Raw genomic sequence first — 22071 nt, forward strand, 5'->3', positions numbered from 1 at the left:
CCGAAACTGCTAAGCACCAATGGTGGTGTATGAGACAGTGTGGTCCATTGCGGAGGTCCAAGAGAGGCGGGGTCGACTACTGATCACATCCTTATCGTGCCACGGTTCTCTGTGTGGAGAGATGCAGCCGCTTCCAGAGCCACTGGGACTTCGGTCCACAATTATGATAAGCCTCATTTACATTTTGGACGCGTGATACTTAAGTATTCTATATTCAAATTAAGCATTAAAAAAGTTTACTATGAGAGTCGTGCACTCGTCTTTGTTTTTGTTTGCAGTATGTAATATGGCTATCCAAATTTTGTCTGGATGAGCTACTGTACAGTATGTTACGCAACGTAAAAACGCCATTTTGTCTAATTTAAGAAAATATTAAATGTAATACATTTACTTTTTGCTTAGTTAATATTTTTTCATGAAAAAAAGGTGGTTGCTCCCAAAGAAGCATTAGGCAGATTTTGACGTGTGTGTGTGTGTGTGTGTGTGTGTGTAAACTATGGGTAATTGCATCACTCTTATTGAGTTTTATATTTACATGTAAAGAAAATTACTTTTTTCTCAACACAAACAAATATTTCTGGTGTGATAAAATAAAAAGATAAGGATCACTATAGGTAATGGAAAAAACTTGTTAAAGTCCCATAAACATGTTTTACTTTGAAAGAGTTTAACAGATTTTTCAAAATGTTCAATGATTCGGTGTAGGTGATTGGCACTGTTAAAAAGGCATGCTCCACTGCAAAATAACCGATTCTATTTTTGGCCTTATTTCTGGTTTGTTTTTTCTTTTTGAAGTGAAACTTCTTTAGTGGCGTAAATGCAGTTGATTGAGGCGGAAGTCAGTATTGACGGAAGTGACATCACTCCTGGCAGAAGAGGCCATCAGTGTTGCCAGCTTCCACCAGGAGGAGTCACCGCTGGACGGACACACACACACCTCTCTCCCTGAGATCCGGCCACTATGGCACACACACACACCACACACAGAGAGAGAGAGAGACACACACACACTGACTGACACACTGACTGACTCACACACACAAGGAATTCACAGTTATTAATAAGTGCAAATAGCTAAAACACGTGTTCTAAATCAAACTTCTTTGCGTTTTGACACTGAAATTGTGTTTTGATTTTTAATTAACAACTTCACCATTACAAATACAATTTCTGTGACAAAACAGTGACAAAGGACAAAGAAGTTTCACATAAAATGCGCATGCTCGGCGCACGCACTTTTTTCTTTAAAAAGCACTCCAAGTGACATGAATTAAAAAAAATGTTTTTAATAAATTTGAAGCCAGGGTTCTCTGAAGTTGAACCGTGTTGATTTCCGCTCCGGGGACCCTCTGCTTCCTGAGATAACGGCGCCCTCTACGGAGGTAAGTATCTCTCTGCTGTTTAAAGCTCCTGCATCATGTGGGCCAATGCCGTAAGGGATGACATCACGGCTTCCTATTTGCCTGTATGTCTCGGGAGCTGTAAAGCCACCATTTCAATAGCCCAATTGGGCTGCTACCGTCACCCCCTACTGAGAAGTATCTTAAGAAGCAGGGGGTCCCCAAAGAAGAAATAATGCGGTTCAGCTCAGGAGACCCCCTCCCCCCCCTCTCCAGCTTCAAACCTATTAAAACATTTTTTTAAAATAACATGACATTTGGAGTGCCTCTCTAAGCATTTTCGTACTATACCAGCTGCAGATGGTTGTGGGCTTGATGTCCTTTATCCGCAACTCACGTATATCAACAACATGTGGAAACAAAAACATTTAATACTTCAGTGGGTTGGTTGGTTAGTGATTGAAATGGTACATTCTCAGTAAACATTAATCAGTGAAATATATCATTCTGGCGCAAATGGTGTTCGATGGGTTACATATGAATATTAACCTCAGACATAATATCCCAATTACTTAAGGCCATATAGTATCTTAAGAAATAATGGACTTGTGGTGACCCCCACATTATATGGGAAAAGGGTATCCAAGGATGGCTGGTGTTAAAAATACAGATCTAATAAAAAAACAACAATACAAAATGCAATGACAATTGCAAAAGAGAATCTTCTTGACATCTCAGAGGCTGTAAAATTGAAATCCTACTCACGAGATGGTGCTACTCATGCTAATCCTACTCATGCTTCTTCGCTCGCTTCTCGGCAGACCAGCTGCTCGTCGGTTCAGGTCTCTATTCACCGATCGCATACACCGTGCGGCCTTTCGAAATGCCGACACAGATTGTTCACCTCATACAGCTTCAGGTACTCCCAGTTTCACCTGTGTTAACACTATGCATTCCACAACAGTTTTGCTTTCTAAGGATATTACAGATACATTTCAAGAAGGCAGCAAATCTCAAAACGAAACTGCCACCAAGCTGTCCCATCAGTCACAAATTTAAAATGGGTCAGGAAATAAATCCAATCAAAGGATTTTGTGCAAGTTGTAGTGCCTGCAAATCCAGTCCATAATGATCTATTTTTCATATCCAATATCACTAAGAAAAAATACAAAATAAAGTCACACATTAACGGCAAGAGTAGTTTTATTAGAATACCTGTGCGGTCTGCAGTACGTCGGAAGAACCTGCAGACCACTCCAAAGACTAATAGCGGAACGTGTGCAATATCAGAAAGGGTTTTATTACACAATGTATCAAATCATTTTCGAACTAAACACTATCAAAATCCAAGAGGTCTTAAATGTGAAGCCATTGAACGGCCACTGCCGCATTGGAGAGGCAGTGGTGACAGGATTAATCAAATCTCAAGAAGAGAATCCTATTGATATATAAACTAAGACCATTATCCCTCACCGGCCTGAATGTGGAATTTAATTTGTCTGCCTTTCTTCAAGAATAGCACGCCTGCTGTAAAAACAGAGAAACCGGCGCCTCCAATTGGAAAAAATACATCTGACCAAATATATAGTCCAAGGTAAATGGAATGGAGTCCTGAGGGGAATCTTCAATGAAGTCTCATGGAAAGACAAACAGACATGAAAAACAAAAACAGAAAAGACAAAAGAAAAAGATCATAGTGCAACTCAAATGACAAAACAAATGTAAACAAACAGACACTGAAAAGATTGGCAAAGAAATAATTACAGATTTAATGCAATTAAATAAAATATTAATAAAACAACAGACACATGAATGTTGTGCTAAAGACACTCATAGGCTGAGTCATCCAGTAGGAGTAAAATTAAAATCCTACTTACAGCAAAGATGAATGATAGAAACCCATAAAGCAACTGTCTTTGAATCCAGACTGGAGCCTCTTTAGAGAATGAAAACAGCACAGCCTCCAAGGATCCACACTGCCAGGACGACCACTGCTGCCACTCACGCAGACCTTCCAGGTGGGTGAGGGGTACCGCATGGAGGAACCGGAACTACGCGCTGTTGGAGGAATCACCGATGCCGAAAGCACAGACCCACAGGTCGCGCGATGTGTCGGTGATGTCACACCACAGCGCGAGGGCAGGGGGAGCGCCCAAGAAGGCAGTGGAGCTCAGAGAACTGAGGCAGAGTCTGAAGGGGACAATGCACAAACGGGGGAGGATGATCCAAGTCTAAGCCAGAAAAAAAACACCCTACGCGTTTCGTGACGTCAGTCACTTCGTCAGGGGCATGATGGGAGTAGGAAGTGCTGGCATATATATACCATAACACCAATCAAAACATTAACTAAAATAATGGCATAATTGTGTAAGAATCAGACAAGTCAATCTTAACAGTGATAACAAACAACATCAAACTAATAAACAAATAGAGAAATACAGAAAGCTGAGATGTCAAATTCGATGTTGAGACCATTGGGAGATAATGTTTTAAGTTCATATATCCAATATGACTCATGTTTACTGATGCCATTTATTTTATCTCCGCCTCTCCAATTGCCTGGATACATTTCAATTGCTTGGCATTTAAGGCCTTTGGGGTTTTGCTGGTGATGAGTAAGGAAATGGTGTGATACACTGTGTATTGTTAACCCTTTCCTTATATTGTACACATGTTCGTAAATGCATCTCTGGTAAGCCCTCCCCGTGCGGCCAACGTATTGTAGCCCGCAGGGGCACTGTAGTAAGTAGATAACAAACACAGAGTGACAGTCGATGTATGAACGAATATTGTATACCTGACCAGTAACATTGGAAATAAAAGTGGCTCGATTAGAACTATATTTACAGGCTGTACAATTTGTACAAATAAAAAAACCTTTTTGACAAGATTCCACACCAGATGACTTATTTAAATTGGGGCAACTGGGGGCCAGCCTAGATTGTAAATTAGAGGCTTTTTTGAATACAATTGAAGGTTTAGGGGGAAGGATTTGGGCCAGAGCTGGATCCATCAAAAGAATTGGCCAATGTTTGTGCAAAACCCGCCTAATATCAGGTGCCATAGAATTATATTGCGTGATGAAAGACACAGTGTTTTTCGAATTAGGGTCAACCCTATCTTTTTTGTACTCCAGAAGACCAGCTCTCTCAATGTCCTGTACTTGTAGCAGGTTCTGGGAGAGTAACTCCTCGGGGTAATGTCTACTCAAAAATTTATTTTTACGTTCATTTGCCTGAGACGCAAACACCTCATCACTTGAGCAGTTGCGTCTCAGGCGAATGAACTGACCCTTAGGAATATTGCGCAGCCACTGAGGGTTGTGCTGGCTATTGGCCAATACATAATTGTTGGCCTGCACAGACTTAAAATATGTTTTGGTGTGTATACAATTGTCTACAGAACTAATATTTAAGTCCAAAAAGTCTATTGTGCTGGAGTCGACATGACAAGTGAATTTAAGATTCATCTGGTTGTTGTTAAGATTAGAGATGAAATGGTTAAGTGAGTCGGTACTGCCGTTCCACACAAACAAAATGTCATCTATGTAGCGAAGCCAGAACACCAGGTTTGCACCAAGGGGGCAATTATTCCAAATAAAACTCTCTTCCCATTGCCCCATAAATAAGTTGGCATAACTTGGTGCAAACCTGGTGCCCATGGCCGTGCCACAGATCTGCAAATAAAACTCAGAATTAAACGAAAAATAATTATGTGTTAAAATAAAATGAATAGAATCTAGAATGAAATTTTTTAAAACGTGTGACATACTACTGTCCATATCTAGCGTGTGGCGTATGGCTTGACAGCCAAGGGTATGGTCAATCACCGTGTACAAAGATGTTACATCGGCGGTGACCCACACATACCCCGGCTGCCACTTCAAATCGCGCAATGCTTGAAGCACGTGGGTGGTGTCACGCAGATAGGACTTTAAAAGTAAAACTTGAGGTTGCAAATAATAATCAATAAATTGTGATAGATCGGAGGTGAGAGAACCAATTCCAGATATAATAGGTCTACCTGGTGGAGTGTTTAAATTCTTAAGGATTTTGGGAATGGTATAGAACAAGGGAATACGGGGATGAATGGTGTTTAGAAAATCATATTCATCCTTCGTAATGGCTAAATTGGCCAACCCATGATCGAGTAAGGAGGTGAGTTCGGCAAGAAAATGCAAAGTAGGATCCACGGATAGGGGGAGGTACACTGGCGACACACTATATTCGAGCTCGGCTAGTCCCACGAATTCGGGTATACCCGGGTGTATTGAGGTTTGTGACTGTTTTCTGCCCGAGTGCATTGAGGTATTTTCCAGGCAGGGATTGAAGCATTTTATTCCCGCTGGCTGCAATACTGCACAGTATATATATATATACTGCATTACAATTCATGAATTTATGCCATCTGGTAGACACGCGAAGCATTGCAGCCTATTAAATCCTAATCATTATCATTTAACAGATCAGCCGCCCGTCAGCCAGGCATGAACCCAGGCTGGGAAGGCAAACGCAACGGGGCTTGTCAGAGGTGAGGAGCGGCGCATTCCAGGTATCTGCCAGGTACATACTGGGTATTTGCTCGAATAAAGTGTGTCGGTGCAGTAAGTGGTTATGTCATTAAGTAGTCTTTTAGATTCACAAATATACTAATCTTTATCCATAACCACTATACCTCCGACTTTATCGGCCGGTTTAATCAATATAGATTCGTTTTTTTCTAACTGAACCAAAGCCAATTTCTCATGTTGGTTCAAATTGTCTTTACGAATCTTAAAATTACGACTAGAGGTCTCTAAGTCTTGAGTGACCAAATCGATGAAGGTGTTGACGAAATGTCCCTGTATATGTTTAGGGTTAAAAGTGGAATGTTTCTTGAAAATTTTAACAGGAGGAGCAGATAAAGTGGGATTAGTTTGGGTAGGAGTAGTTTGATTACTGATGCTACTAATAGCATCACTGATGAAATACTTTTTTAAGGCCAATTTCCTACAAACTTCTGTACATCTATATAGATGTTGAAGCCATTCGGCCCGCAAACTGGTGCGAATGTTAAACCCTTACCCAAAACTATTTTCTCAACATCAGTCAGTGTGTACTTGCTGATGTTGAAAATACTTAGATCTTCTACATTATTTCCTCTAGTCCTGCTTCGTCTGTTATTGCCTCCTCTCTGTCCTCTACGTCATTTTTTCTTTTTTTCTTGCTGCCAAGGAGCGCTAAATCTAAAGGGGGTTTGGATACCGTAGTTACTTTTACCTCCGGAAAGATGTGCTCCCTTTCCTTTCGTCACTCTAAAAAAGAGAACGGTGGTTTAGTGACCTGTGGTGGTAGTGATTCATAGCTGCTAACCTCTTCGTCGTCATCGCATTCCCTCTCAGATAGTACCTGGAATTGGTTGCTAATAATAATGTTGTCAGCCTGAGCCGCAGATGGAATAGTGACTCTAGGTTTAGACATACGCTGGGAGATAAATTGTTGTTTGTTGTGTACTGGCAGTTTGATTGGTACACTAGGGTGGGGCTGTGTGTCAGGTTTAGAAACACAAGAACTGGAATTTTTGTTGTTCGAATTTTGGTGGTTGTTCTGAGGAGGATGCTTGTTCCTACTTGTTGAACGTTTTTTGTGTACTTTTTTATTAATATTCTCTTTTGAATTTTTATTCCAGTTCTTATAGTTACCTGACTCATAGTCGAATTTGTCCCTGATGAATTTTTGTTGTTTAGTGGAAATAATATCTTTTTCCAATTTAACCAATCTTTTCTTAATTTCCGGCTCAAGTGTCAAAATTTCACTATTGCCTTTGAATGAATCGAGTTTAATCTGAATATCAGTAATTCTCTCTTCTGGTGTCACCAATATCTGTTTACGATGGGAAACCAATAAACACATTAATGTATTTGAACACTGGTCAAGAATCTTATTCCATTCCAACATGAACTTTTCATTAGTCGCATCAATCGTGGGGAGTTTATTAAGTCTCAAGCCACGTGGGATACGTTTGTGTTCAATGTATTTAGTAAGAGCTGTGGTTACCCATATTTGTCTCGTCTCACTGATCAGTAACTTTTCTAATTCCTGTATCAGCGGACGGAAATCATTAGAATCAGTTTCCAATATAGGGTCCGAAGCTGGATCATCGAATATTTGATCAGCATTAAAATTACGGTGTGTTCTAAAGTGAAACAATGAATCCATAATAAGTGAGGGTATAAGTATTAACACCTGAGGTGAAAAAATATAATAATATTATATATATACCACATGATAGAAAAACCACAAATATGTGGGTGCAAAAGCTGCTACACAAGTGTTACAAACGGATAAAAGAGAAGAGCAGTGAAATCGGCGCTAATGCAGTAAATATAAAACAGTGACACTATAAGTGACAAACATACATTAAGTGCACTTTAAACTTAAAGTGGGGGCTGCTTAGGAAAAAGGTGTACACAAACCAATACAAACAGTAAAAACAGAGAAACCGGCGCCTCCAATTGGAAAAAATAAATCTGACCAAATATATAGTCCAAGGTAAATGGAATGGAGTCCTGAGGGGAATCTTCAATGAAGTCTCATGGAAAGACAAATAGACATGAAAAACAAAAACAGAAAAGACAAAAGAAAAAGATCATAGTGGAACTAAAATTACACAACAAATGTAAACAAACAGACACTGAAAAGATTGGCAAAGAAATAATTACAGATTTAATGCAATTAAATAAAATATTAATAAAACAACAGACACCTGAATGTTGGGCTAAAGGCACTCATAGGCTGAGTCATCCAGTAGGAGTAAAATTAAAATCCTACTTAAAGCAAAGCTGAATGATAGAAACCCATAAAGCAACTGTCTTTGAATCCAGACCGGAGCCTTTTTAGAGAATGAAAACAGCACAGCCTCCAAGGATCCACACTGCCAGGACGACCACTGCTGCCACTCACGCAGACCTTCCAGGTGGGTGAGGGGTACCGCAAGGAGGAACCGGAACTACACACTGTTGGAGGAATCACCGATGCCGAAAGCACAGACCCACAGGTCGCGCGATGTATGCTTGTCACTTATAGTGCCACTGTTTTATATTTACTGCATTAGCGCTGATTTCACTGCTCTTCTCTTTTATACGCCTGCTGTAAAGACAAGAATAGCAGATGTCTGTTAGACAAGCTGCTGTTCATCTTACATCCCATTTTCCTCCCTCCCTTACCCCTATCCTCTTTTTTATGCCAAATAGCAAATGATTCATGTTCCTTATATTAGCTATATGTGAACATCTGAGTTTAATAAATGCTAGGCTCTTTATAACATTAGTTAAATAATTAATCCAACATTACTGGGGCCTCCAAATAGACAAATATCCACATGAGAAATCAACCTTGGAATGTACACATACTGTATATCTTGCATTATAAGTATACATATGTAACGGGTATTCCCCCACCCAATAGCATATAGTATGTGTGTGCGGGGAACTTAATGTTACCAGGTGTGGTGCTTTACCTGTTAGGCTCACAGGAGTGTGAGTGTGAGTACCCAGAGGGGGGGTGCACTGAAAGGGGGACCTGGCTACACATATATGTAACGAAACCCCTTTTGAGGTCATAGGACAAGCGATATAGAAAATTGGATGTCTGTTATTAATCCTACTTTCCCTTCCTACGTCAATATCAGATACATGAAGGTATAATTAATGAGCCCAACTTATTGTATTTCTTAAATATTAATAGAAATACCATACAGGTCAAGATATAACCTCATATTCCTTTTAACCACTGAAAATATGTTTCCATATGATAAGTTATGCTGTATCTTGTGCCTTTTTTGTTTCTATTTTAATTTTCAGTAGAATACAATGTTTGTCTTAAGTATGCAACATAAGAAATGCAATGTAAAATAATATAATTTGGTATATGTGATATCTGCTACAGTATTAACAAACTGAATGTGAAATATACGGTGCTGCAGGCAAAAGATTTAAAGAGATCACAACAATGATCTATGAATTATCATAAATAGTCAATTCTAGGACTATTTAAACCTGCAGCCTCAAGCACTTTTACTATTGATACCCTTGAGGAAGTGACACTCCGTTGTAAATCGTGCACGGTTAACACAGGTGAAACTGGGAGTACCTGGAGCTGTGGTGAACAATCTGTGACGTCATCTTGAAAACTCGGATGGTGTATTTGATCGTTGAGGAGAGACCTAAGCGGCGAGTCTGCGGAGAAGCAAGCAGACAAGCATAGATCATAGCATTCAGTTATCACTTCAATACTTACCTGCTCACAAACTAGCACCACCTTGTGAGTAGGATTTCAATTTTACATCCTCCAAGATGTCAAGAATATTGTCATTGTGTTTTTCCATTGCGTTTTGTATTGTTGTTTACTTTATTAAATCTGTATTTTTATTTTTTACCCCAACCATCCTTGGATACCCTTTTCCCCATATACAGTGGGGGTCACCTCCAGTCCATTATTTCTTAAAGCTGCAGACTAAGCAATATCCAACGTGTGTGAGTTTTTTTGTTTGTTTTTTATAAATCAGCTCTGTACTATGAGAAAATATTTGTAGCATTTTTTTTATTTTTAAAACAACCCTGAATTACATTTTTAATGTATTATAATGTAACATGCATTTTTTGTTTTTATAGCAGCCATTTACAAAGTCACATCCCTTTCCTCTTCTGAAACAGGCTCTGTCACACCCCTTTTTGAGCCCTGCCCTCTCTCTAGCAGTGCACCAATTGTATCTCGTGACTGACTGGTCACATGATCTTCCCCACAGAACTTTGCATCTTTGATCCTCTTCTGCTGCACTGACAGCCATTTAATGAACCCCCGAGCCAAATCTTCACCGATCAATCACAGGAGAACAGATCTATTGTAACTTAGCTAATTATCATTGTGATTGTGTAGATTGGATTGATGCACATATTAATGGAGAGTAAAAATAAAAAAAATAAACTGACTGCTGCTTTAAAACACTATAAGTAATAGGAACATATTCTGGGTGAGGTTAATATTCATATGTAACCCATCAAACACAACCCCCTACCCCCCACCCCTCCCAGTGATCTATTTCACTGATGAATGTTTACTGAGAATTTAACCATTTCAATCACTCACTTACCCACAGAGGTATTACACAATGTTAGTATTTTTTGTTTCCCCATGTTACTAATCTATGTGAGCTGCAATAAAGGACATCACGCCCACAACAAGCCTTTTTTGGGACATACAGTGGACTTTATTGGCAGCTAATGGATCTTGAGTCACATTAAAGTTTGTATTCACATACTGTATGTTTACACTGTTTTTATAACAGTATGACAAGTCATCATTTCATTGCAAGCAACTGTATTTGTACTTATTAATTTAGTGTACAATTTCTGAGGATTGCGCTAGGCACCATTGTCAGAGTGTAGTACAGATACATTTAACATTTTGTAATTGTCATGGTAGTGCTGCCCGCAGACCAGACCCATCCCTTGACTGAAGTGGAAAGTATAATACCACACACCCGCAGCAGAGGAGCGTGTCCGGAGTGTGGTAGATTCGTTGCCAGGCCAGGAGTCTGTAGTAAGGGAACCAAAGGTACTTGCCGTGTCTGGAGATAGAAGAATCATGGTGATTGCCGTAGCCGGGGGTCGAGGGTGCCAGGGGTCCGGGAGGTAGAGGAGCGAGCCGAGATCGGGGGCGGAGAGGGACTGCGTAGTAAGGAGTAAGCCGGGGTCCAGAGCCAGAGGGAGGGTCTACGGGTATAATCTGGAAAGAGTACTCTGTACAAAAGGCTTCAATAACGAGGTATGAAAAACGTTGAGTATCCTCATCGCTGGTGGAAGTTGCAGACGGAAGGAGACAGGGTTAATTTGTTCCAGTATGGAAAAGGGTCCCAGAAATTTATGTGCCAATTTTGGGGTAGGAGTTTTTAGTCTAATATTTTTTACCGAAAGCCAGACCTTATCCCCTGGCTTGTATCTGGGAGAAGCTTGGCGACATCGATCAGCCTGGAGTTTGAATTTTCCTGCAGCCTCCTGGAGAGATGACTGAACCTTAGTCCAAGAGTCCTGAAGTAAGGTGATCCGTTCGTCGGCAGCCGGCACTCCTGAGGGAGTTTTGGAGATGGGAAGACGAGCAGGATGGAATCCGTAATTTATAAAAAAAAATGGGGACTCGCGCGTAGATTCATTCTTCATGGAGTTAATAGCGAATTCTGCCCAATGCAGCAGTTCCGACCAATTATCTTGGGTCTCGGACACAAAACAACGCAGATATTGCTCTAACGTCTGGTTGACTCTCTCCGTTTGCCCATTTGTTTGAGGATGATATCCTGAGGAAAAGGTGAAGGCTCGCCAGAACCTGGACACGAATTGGGAGCCCCCTGTCTGAAACTATAGAAGTGGGAATCCAATGAATCCGAAAAATCCCCTTGGAAAAAATGTCCGCGAGGGCGGGTGAGATGGGCAGGCCCTTGAGGGGAATAAAGTGTACCTGCTTAGAAAAGCGATCTATTACTACTAAAATGGTGTTCATCCCCTTAGATCTGGGTAATTCAACAATAAAGTCCATAGAGATATGGGACATGGGGCGTTCCGGAATAGGTAAAGGCATAAGTAAGCCAGAGGGTTTCTGTCGGAGGGCTTTGCTTTGAGCGCAAGTGGGACAGGCGCTGGTGAATTCTCAGATGGTTCTAGCCATATTAGGCCACCAAAAGGTGCGTTGGATAAGGTCAAGGGTTCTCCTGAAGCCGGGATGTCCTGCAGAGTGGGAAGAATGACCCCATTCCAAGATCTTGGGAAGAAATTCACGGGCAGCATAAAGCCTCCCTTCTGGTACCTCTAGACCACCCGGAATGTTCCTTTGAGCCCTAAGGATCTTGTCCAGTATGTTGAACGAGGCCGCAGAAATTATGAGTCCCTTGGGTAGAATAGTCTCGGGAACTTCTTCGGGTCTCTCCTCCGGGGAGAACTGTCTGGATAAGGCGTCCGCCTTCACGTTCTTGGTGCCCGGGATGTATGATAAAGTGTACTTAAATCTGGAGAAGAAGAGTGCCCAGCGAGCCTGGCGAGAGCCCAGGCGACGTGCAGGCTCGATATATAGAAGGTTCTTATGGTCAGTAAGAATAGAAATTGGCTCTCTAGACCCCTCCAGAAGGTGCCTCCACTCCAGAAGAGCCATCTTAATAGCCAGCAGTTCTCTATTGCCCACATCGCAGAGCAGGGTTGTGCGCGTTCTCAGGCACCGCCGTGGGGTGAGGGGTGCGCCACTGATGAGGAGCAAGGGAGGATAGGTTCCAACACGCAAGGTAACAATAGTGGAGTGCATCCGGGAAGACGTCCAGCCTCCTTTAGGACAGAGTGCCAGTAGGTCACAATAGTAGAGTGCATCCTGGAAGACGTCCAGCCTCCTTAAAGGCATAGTGCCAATAACTGTAGAGTGCAGCGGTGCTAATTACAAAGTAAGGGTTGTTTAGTTGAATGCTTTGGCCAAAGTATTGTAAGCCTGCTACCACGTCAAGGTAAACCCTACATAGCAGGTCCTACACTACCCGACGGTAAACTAACCTCAGTAGTAAATGAGTGACTGTCCCAGTCTTCCGGAATCCAAATGAGATGAGTAAAGATCCCAAGGAGGTCGAGACAGGAACAGCATGCGATGGTAGTACTTGCAGGAACCCAGACAGGTAGCCACTGAGTGCTATTTAAAGGTAGCAGCAGCAGCTGTAAGGAATGAGGAAGTCAGAGAGAGGCTTACTTCCTGTCAGGAGGAAGAGGGCAGGATTTGCCAGGAAGCAAGATGGCGTTGTTTGCTTCAGGATACTTAAAGACACAGGATCTTGACTCGCAGCTAGAGGGCGGCGATCAGAAGTTAAACAGGTAAGGAAGGAACACGCCGCAGGGGGCGTGTTCCGCGCATCGTTACAGAAACACCCTCTTCAGGATTGAACACTGGGCGATCCAACAGACTATGGGGCAGAGATGCATAGGAAGATAGACACGCAGCTAGAGTGCAGCGCCCGCCACACAGAGAATCAACAGAGAAAGGGAATCTTGACTCGCAGCTGGAGGGTGGTGCACGCCGTCACGTGTACGTGCCACGCGTAAGAGAATGCGCAATGCGACCGGGGGTTGCCGGGCTCCGTGGTACGAGTAGGGAACCGCGGCTGCGTGCATGCTCTCTAAGGAGAGCGGGAACTGAGATGCGACAGGCAAGAAGGGAACACGGCGTAGGGGGCGTGTTCCCCAATTCCTTATAGTATCCCCCTCTTCAGGATCGAACTCTGAGCGATCCTTACTAGACTAGGGGGAAAATATTCCAGAGAGTTCTTACCACAGTGGTGAACACAGTTGGGTCTCGGGAGATTCCAAGGAGCAGTCCATAGGGGATCTGGGTTGCCGTAGGAACAGGAAACAGGGGCAGGACTTAAAAACGGCACGGCCAGGGAACCCCCATACAGCACTCCATGGTCCGGACTTCAAGGGGTCCCTCCTGGAGTAGGAGGAAAAACAGTTCGGGAGAAAAGAAAGGAATTAGAGTCTCCCAACGGTGAAGGGGTTCCAGGCGGAGCCACCTCTGGGGGTCCGTATGTTTTTTGGCTCGACATACTGTCACGCTTGTGCTCCTACACACAAGCCGGGGGAAGGGATAGGACCCGGTAGCGCGGTGGGGAATCCGCAGGAGACGAATGTGAGTGAGTTGCCGCGCATCCGGGGATCAGTGCACGTAGTCACGTGAGCGCGCCGCGCGCAGGAGAATGCGCGACGCATCCGGAGGTGCGTAGCCAAGCACAGAGACATGACTGGCCCAGCTGCATGTGCGCGCATGATCTGGCAGCAAAGCGGGGTTGCGCGCGTTCTCGGGCACCACCGCGGGGTGAGGGGTGCGCCACTGATGAGGAGCAAGGGAGGATAGGTTCCAACGCACAAGGTAACAATAGTGGAGTGCATCCTGGAGGACGTCCAGCCTCCTTTAGGACAGAGTGCCAGTAGGTCACAATAGTGGTGTGCATCCTGGAGGACATCCAGCCTCCTTAAAGGCATAGTGCCAATAACTGTAGAGTGCAGCGGTACTGTAACAGGGGACTTATCCCTGTTCTGTAATGTTCCTTTAATCTAGCAGTGTGGTAGTTAATTACTAAACATCACCTGCCTGATTAGATTGTTTACAAAAAGCCTGCCTTTGAGACAGGAAGTGACTCTCTTTAGCTCTGACTGAGAGCTGACCTTTGGAGACACCACAATGTCTTGAGTTCTGCCAGCCACACAGCAGAGCTGATTGCAAGACACCCAATAAGACTTCTAAACCTGGATGCTGATATTTTTCTGTGCACGCAAGGGTGCGGTTCCAGGAGAGCAGAGAAGCTTACTCTACAGCTGATAAACAGATAAGACTTTCATTATTAAGAGACTGCTTGTATCTGCTTATTTTCATGCTATGTTTTTGGGATGGGAGAAATGCTTAACTAATGGTGATGTGAACTAATTGCAAGGATTTCACTAGAAATACTCCCAAGTGAATGGAAGCTTTGTTCCCCCCTGTGTTTGGATAATTTCCTGATGAAAAGGAAAAGGCACAATAAAGCCTATTATAATTTCACATTATAACGACTCCAATTGTGTACCTCTGTGAACGTCCGTCTACATTTGGTGTCCGAGGTGGGACAAGAGGTGTCTTTGTAGTTAAAAAGGACAAGAGTTTTTATGTGAAATTTTTTGTTATGCTTTTTGCCTACAAACAGTCTAAACAACTTGGAAAAAAAAAAAACCTCTCATGCAGCAGAGGCAGAGTTAAAGGGGTACACACCACTGAAACTTACACTGCACTGAGACTTACAAAAACCACGGATGGACTCTTTCCCCCAATCCCAAGAGAATGCTGAAGCAGGTAAACCTTTAATTGCCTATCACAAAGTGCAATACGGTCATTGAAATAGGGGTTTTGCCTTCCAGCCATAGTCAGGGTTCAAGAAGTGAGTCAGCCCTTGAAAAGGGATAGGTGTTTGTTGTTTTCAAAAGTTTCGCTGAAGCAGTGAATACAGATGGTGACCCATGAGGGGTACTGATTTTGCAAATAAAGGTTGCCACACCGCATAGGGCTACCAGCTGTGAATGGAGTATATGCAGAAAAGTGTGAAAATTGATACAAAGACTGTGCTGAAGCAGGGGAATTTTTAGCAAACAGATGCTGAGTGTAAAATTGCCCTATAAAGGAAAAAGGGTTTTCAAAGCCAATTGCTGAGTGTTGAGTCACCCTGCCGGGAATGAAAGAAATAGTCCACTGCAAAGAATGTTTTTTTTCTGCAAGTAAAAAAGTATGCCTTTTATCTTGGGAGCAAAACAGACACCCAAAGAGTGAAGTGTGAATGCCATAATACCCAAAGATGAGACTGAAAATTACTGAACTCAGGCAGAAAACCAAATTCTGTTGCTGAAGCGGAGGGATTGCACCCAGCAAGTAAATGGTGTATAGCAAATAGACTTTTTTTTTACTTAGCAACTGCACATCTTGTATACCTGATAAAAGAAAATGCATGCACAGTACTGCTGATATTGAAAAAAAAAAATTACCCAAGAATGGCGGGGACTACCACAATTGGGGGTTCTAGCAAATACAGTGGCAACAGCTGCAATAGCGCCTCCTGAGGTCAGGAAGAAAATTACACCTGATAGCCTAAAAATGAAGGACAAGATTCAGCATTCCTGTAATGAACCCTACCCCACGGAAGAGTGGCCCTTCCAGTCCAATAAAGAGGAAGACATCTCTTACGGGGAACCCGAACTGAGTCACACCCACAAAACACCACAAGAATGGTGGGGGTGCCTGAACTCGGCACGAACAGAAAAGACCGCTCCCTTTGATGACGAATATGATCAGCAGGAGACAGAGCGGGAGCAGTGGATCACCGAATATTTCTGTCACATAAAGCAGCTGCAAGAAAAGCCTGGCGTATATAATGAAGCTGCTAAAACTTCAAATGAAGATGGAGACCCCAGTATCCCTGAAGGGACGGTGTCATCCAAATCAAAAAGGAAGAAAAAGAAAAGCAGTTCTTCACTTACCGTGGAAGGAACAGATACGTCCGCAGATCCTGTGGAGGAAAAGGGGGACCGAGTTGCCCTGCAGCCTAGAGAAAATGGAGAATTCGTCCCACGGTTAACCGAATATCCAGAGGGCTCAAGGCAGAAGTCGTGTACCCCAAAGAAGTGTCTGTCCGGTGCCAACAGTGAGGAACCCTCAACTAGTCATCCCAGGGAAGCCGAAACCAGTGAGTGACGATCCCTTGACCAGCCCTGAAGACGCCCTGAAAATTGCCAGGCATGACTGTGATCTGCTCTGTGAAGAATTAGGAAGAGAGAGAAAAAATAATGCTTAGCTACAGAAGACTGTGCTCGCAATTTATTCTGCGGCCAAGACCGAATTGGAGGATCTCAAGACTGAGCTAGATACTGCAAAGGCTACTATCTCCGCCATGGATGAAAAGCAGAGCCAATCTTTTAAAATGGTGGCTACGCTAAAGCGGAAGTATGAGGAGGCACTGAAGCAGATGACAGTCTTCCAGCAAGAGGTTCACACTCTTCGTATAGAGCTTGATGCCTCACATCATGAGACCAACAGCTGCCGCAGAGACCTGGAAGTTTCCAGAAAGGAACTACACAGTCTCACTGAGGAGCTGGACATTGCTAAAGAAACTATTGGTAATCTTGGTACAGTTCTCAAAGTCTCTCAGAAGGAGCTTCAGACCCTCAACCTAGAGAAGGAAGTCTCATGCCAGGAGATTGTCATTCTCAAAGCAGATGTGCGTAAATGGAAGGAGGACTGCAAAGAAGCCCTGAAGAATACAGAGACTGAAAAAGGAGAAAGTTCAAGATTAAAAAGAGAAAACTTAAAACTGAAAGAAGAAAATTTTCAGTTAACAGAAGAAGTCAAGGAAAAGTTTGACGCAGAGCACCGACTGCAGAACCAACTGCAAGGTCTGCGTACACACCTCCAGTATGCTGAGGAGAAGCAGCAAACGCTACAGGAAGAAAAACTGCAGGCTGCTAAAGAGGTACAAGCGCTGCAGGAACGTCTGAATACCCAGTACGTCCCCACAGAGCAGTATGAGGAGCTAAAGGCCACGCTGCATGTCTTCAGAGCATCGTTGGAAGCGGAGCTTTGATACCAGGTGACTCTGTATGAGAGGGAGCGTGAGAAGGCTCAGAAACTGGAGCAAGAGCTGGAGAGACAGAGAGACTGTTCCATTCCCTTGAGTCAGTACACCAAGGAGAAAACAGACGCAGCGGCAACCTTGACGACAAAAATTAGAGAGCTCCAGAAGATGAAGGAGACTCTGATACAGATTCCTCCAATACGGAAAAAGGCATTGGCTCTGCCCAAGCACCAGTATCCAACAGTAACTAATGCCCTTAAGGACAAGGGTACAGTGAGGGTTGGGGACTCCACGCAACTTCAAAACAAAATTACGAAGTTTGAGCCACCAAAGAAAGCACTAGCCAAACCTACAGCTGCCCAACAGGCAACAAACAGAGGTAGGAGTGCAGAATCAAAGCCAGAAGAATCCTTAGCTGAAGAAGCTGAACTGGCGACTCCGTGGTGTGGAGAAGCTGCAGAAAGACCACTTCAAGAGGAGAAAACTCTAAGGGCTAGTCCTAACTGCTCTACAACTGTTGCTATACACTTTGTCTATAAAAAGAGGAGTGCCCGACGCAACAGAAATCTCAAGACCGCGCACGCGATAAAAAGACTTTACGTGGAAAAAGTCCTCCTCGAGCGACTGAGGAGTGCTGATCTCAAGCATTTTCGGGAGGAGACAAAAATAAACTGGAGAAAGGGCTCCAATCCCAGCGGGACAGAGGGTTCTCTTCCTCCATCCCTCTCATTCAAGTCACAGAGATATCTAGAATGAGAGTGGAAGGATGGGCTTTGGCCGTGGTAAGCCCGAGCTTCCCACAAACAGGGGAGGTATGTAACAGGGGACTTATCCCTGTTCAGTAATGTTCCTTTAATCTAGCAGTGTGGTAGTTAATTACTAAACATCACCTGCCTGATTATATTGTTTACAAAAAGCCTGCCTTTGAGACAGGAAGTGACTCTCTTTAGCTCTGACTGAGAGCTGAACTTTGGAGACACCACAATGTCTTGAGTTCTGCCAGCCACACAGCAGAGCTGATTGCAAGACACCCAATAAGACTTCTAAACCTGGATGCTGATATTTTTCTGTGCACGCACGGGTGCGGTTCCAGGAGAGCAGAGAAGCTTACTCTACAGCTGATAAACAGATAAGACTTTCATTATTAAGAGACTGCTTGTATCTGCTTATTTTCATGCTATGTGTTTGGGATGGGAGAAATGCTTAACTAATGGAGATGTGAACTAATTGCAAGGATTTCACTAGAAATACTCCCAAGTGAATGGAAGCTTTGTTCCCCCCTGTGTTTGGATAATTTCCTGATGAAAAGGAAAAGGCACAATAAAGCCTATTATAATTTCACATTATAACGACTCCAATTGTGTACCTCTGTGAACGTCCGTCTACAGGTACTAATTACAAAGTAAGGGTTGTTTAGTTGAATGCTTTGGCCAAAGTATTATAAGCCTGCTACCACGTGTGTCCACTCCCAATTAAGGGATTACTATAACAAGACAAATTTCCCTTGCCAATTCCAATCTGGCTTTCGCCCCAAACACTCTACCATAACTACCCTGCTTAAAGTTTGCAATGAAATCCAGTGTGGAATGGAACGGGGTCAACTCACTGGTGCAGTATTCCTAGATTTTGCAAAGGCTTTTGATACTGTTGATCATGCTATCCTGCTCAACAAACTCCAGAGCTCTGGAATAGGGAAGCATGCTTTAAACTGGTTTCAGTCCTACCTATCAGGTAGATCCCAACATGTGTCCATCTCTGGCTCTAACTCCAACCCCCTGGATATCACCTGTGGCGTCCCGCAAGGCTCTGTTCTGGGGCCCCTACTCTTCTCAGTGTTCATCAATGATCTTCCCACAGCTTGTCAGGAAGCCTCAATACACATATATGCAGATGACACAATCCTATATGCACACAGCCATAGCCTCTCTGACCTTCAACACATACTTCAGTCTGACTTTTTCAGACTCAAAAACTGGATTTCCCAAAACAAACTGTTTTTAAACACTGACAAGACTGTAACAATGGTGTTTGGGACCAAGACTAAATTTTTAAAGCTTCCAGCGACTGAGCTCCAGATTAGAACCAACACTAACACCACCTTAACTCCTGTTACTAGTTTTAAATACCTGGGCATATGGTTTGACTCCCACTTAACATTCGGGATGCACATTGATACCCTGACAACCAAGACCTATGCCAAACTAGGGGTACTTTACAGAAACAAATACTCCCTAAGTCTCCTGGTCAGAAAACGTATCGCACAGCGGATGCTAATGCCAATTATTGACTATGGAGACATAATATATGGCTCAGCACCTCAAATCCACCTTAGCAAACTTGACACCCTCTACAATTCAATTTGTCGTTTTGTTCTCCAATGCAACTATAACACACATCACTGCGAAATGCTCAAAGAACTAGATTGGTCATCACTCGAGTCTAGGCGCAAAGTTCACCTTTCCTGTCTTGCCTTCAAATTCTTTATGGGCAAACTACCCAGCTACCTGAACAAGCTCCTCACCCCTAACACATGCAGCATCTATCACCTGAGATCAGACTCCAAAAGACTGTTCATGGTCCCAAGGCTCAACAAAGTGTCCGGCCGCTCCTCCTTCTCTTACCGTGCACCCCAAAACTGGAGCAACCTACCAGAGACTCTTACATCCACCACCAGTCTAAGTTCTTTCAAATTTAAGGCTGTCACACATTTTAATCTGGTCTGTAAATGTTTCATACGCCCATAACATAAATTATCTTTAACTGTACATGCAATGTCTTCTATATAATGTATAACCTGCTCATTATGTAACTATTTGTATACATGTATTATTTGTCTTAACTCTGTGCCCATGACATACTTGAAAACGAGAGGTAGCTCTCAATGTATTACTTCCTGGTAAAATATTTTATAAATAAATAAGATAAACCCTACTTATCAGGTCCTACACTACCCGACGGTAAACTAACCTCATTAGTAAATGAGTGACTGTCCCAGTCTTCCGGAATCCAAACGAGATGAGTTGAGATCCCAAGGAGGTCCAGACAGTAACACCATGCGATGGTAGTACTTGCAGGAACCCAGACAGGTAGCCACTGAGTGCTATTTAAAGGTAGCAGCAGCAGCAGCTGTAAGGAATGAGGAAGTCAGAGAGAGGCTTACTTCCTGTCAGGAGGAAGAGGGCAGGATTTGCTGCGAAGCAAGATGGCGTCGTTTGCTTCAGGATACTTAAAGACACAAGATCTTGACTCGCAGCTAGAGGGTGGCGATCAGAAGTTAAACAGGTAAGGAAGGAACACGCTGCGGGGGGGCGTGTTCCGCGCATTGTTACAGCCTACACTCCAGTGTACTTTTTTCTCTGGTTTTGACTCCGTCTACAGGACGGCTTAAGTGAATAGGACTAAGGGGCTTTTCCACATACGGGCACTCCAATGATGTTTGCATTTGCATGAACCCTGATGTAAATCATCAGTAAGTGTCACTGACTTAGTCCCAGCACGCGGGACTGCTGCACAGGAAACTACACTTTTTTCCCCTACCTAACAAACTGTAATGCCGATGCGTCGAGGTTACCAATTGACCTACGTAGTAGAAAAGGATTGGAAAAAAAGGATCGCTTGAGTCCAAAAAAGCACCATCAGCTCACCAAATGGGGGGCTAAAAAAGTTTATTAAGACTACATAAAAATGAAAAAAAGGACAAACAAGAAACTAATACATACAACCTCCTACGCGTTTCAGGCTCCTTAAAGCCCTTTCTCAAGGGGGATAATGGGGACTGTGAGTTAATCTCCTATATATAGCCCCTCCTGTACAATTAACACGCAGCTGGAATGGATTAACATTGCATAGATTGACAAACTTTAACACCGTGTCTACCTAATGATGGAATATATGGTCTTAGTGAAGTGACAAAAGACAAATGCAGAACATTGTTTAACAATCAAGATAATCAAAAAATCTAATTCATATGATCATTCAAAAAAGTTAAAAAATAAAAAAAGTAATGCATATATCATAGATTCACCACGTATATAATTCCAGTAGAATAGTGGTAGAGACTATAAAGGGACATAAAATACTCAATGAAAAAAGGGGCAGAATGGGATAAAATGATAGCAAGGGATAATCATATTAGACACATAACATCAATATAAAGTGGCCACTTAGTCCATTGTTGTCACATTATTATAAAGAGACATCATTGCAATGAAAACAGAATGATATATATTAGAAGATAAAACCACATGTTAACATAATTCAACAGATTGGATCTATAAATAATCATATATCTAAGTTTTGATTTCTACGTATAGATGTTTTAAAGAAAATACTTAAGATCCCATTCCGTGTTCAACCCTTTTGGAATTAGTGTATCAAGTGTAAAAATCCAGTGGGCCTCCCTGCGGTAAAGTGTAGTAATTCTATCTCCGCCTCTATAATGTACAGGGACCTGCTCAATGGCCATACATCTAAAGTTGTTGAGAGACCCATCCTGGCATACACTAAAATGTTTTGATACAGGGTGTATCTGATCTTTTTTAAGGATTAGTCGCATATGTTCCAGGATTCTAAGTTTAAACAT

General features: G+C 42.8%; 1 protein-coding gene across 8 annotated transcripts in view; it reads left to right on the forward strand.

The window, feature by feature from the left end:
- Positions 1-22071, forward strand: part of LOC142487239 (zona pellucida-binding protein 2-like) — a 222357-nt gene that overhangs the window by 49661 nt on the left and 150625 nt on the right. The window lies entirely within an intron of this gene.

Source organism: Ascaphus truei, chromosome 2 (genome assembly GCF_040206685.1).
Source record: "Ascaphus truei isolate aAscTru1 chromosome 2, aAscTru1.hap1, whole genome shotgun sequence".
Taxonomy (NCBI): Eukaryota; Metazoa; Chordata; class Amphibia; order Anura; family Ascaphidae; genus Ascaphus; species Ascaphus truei.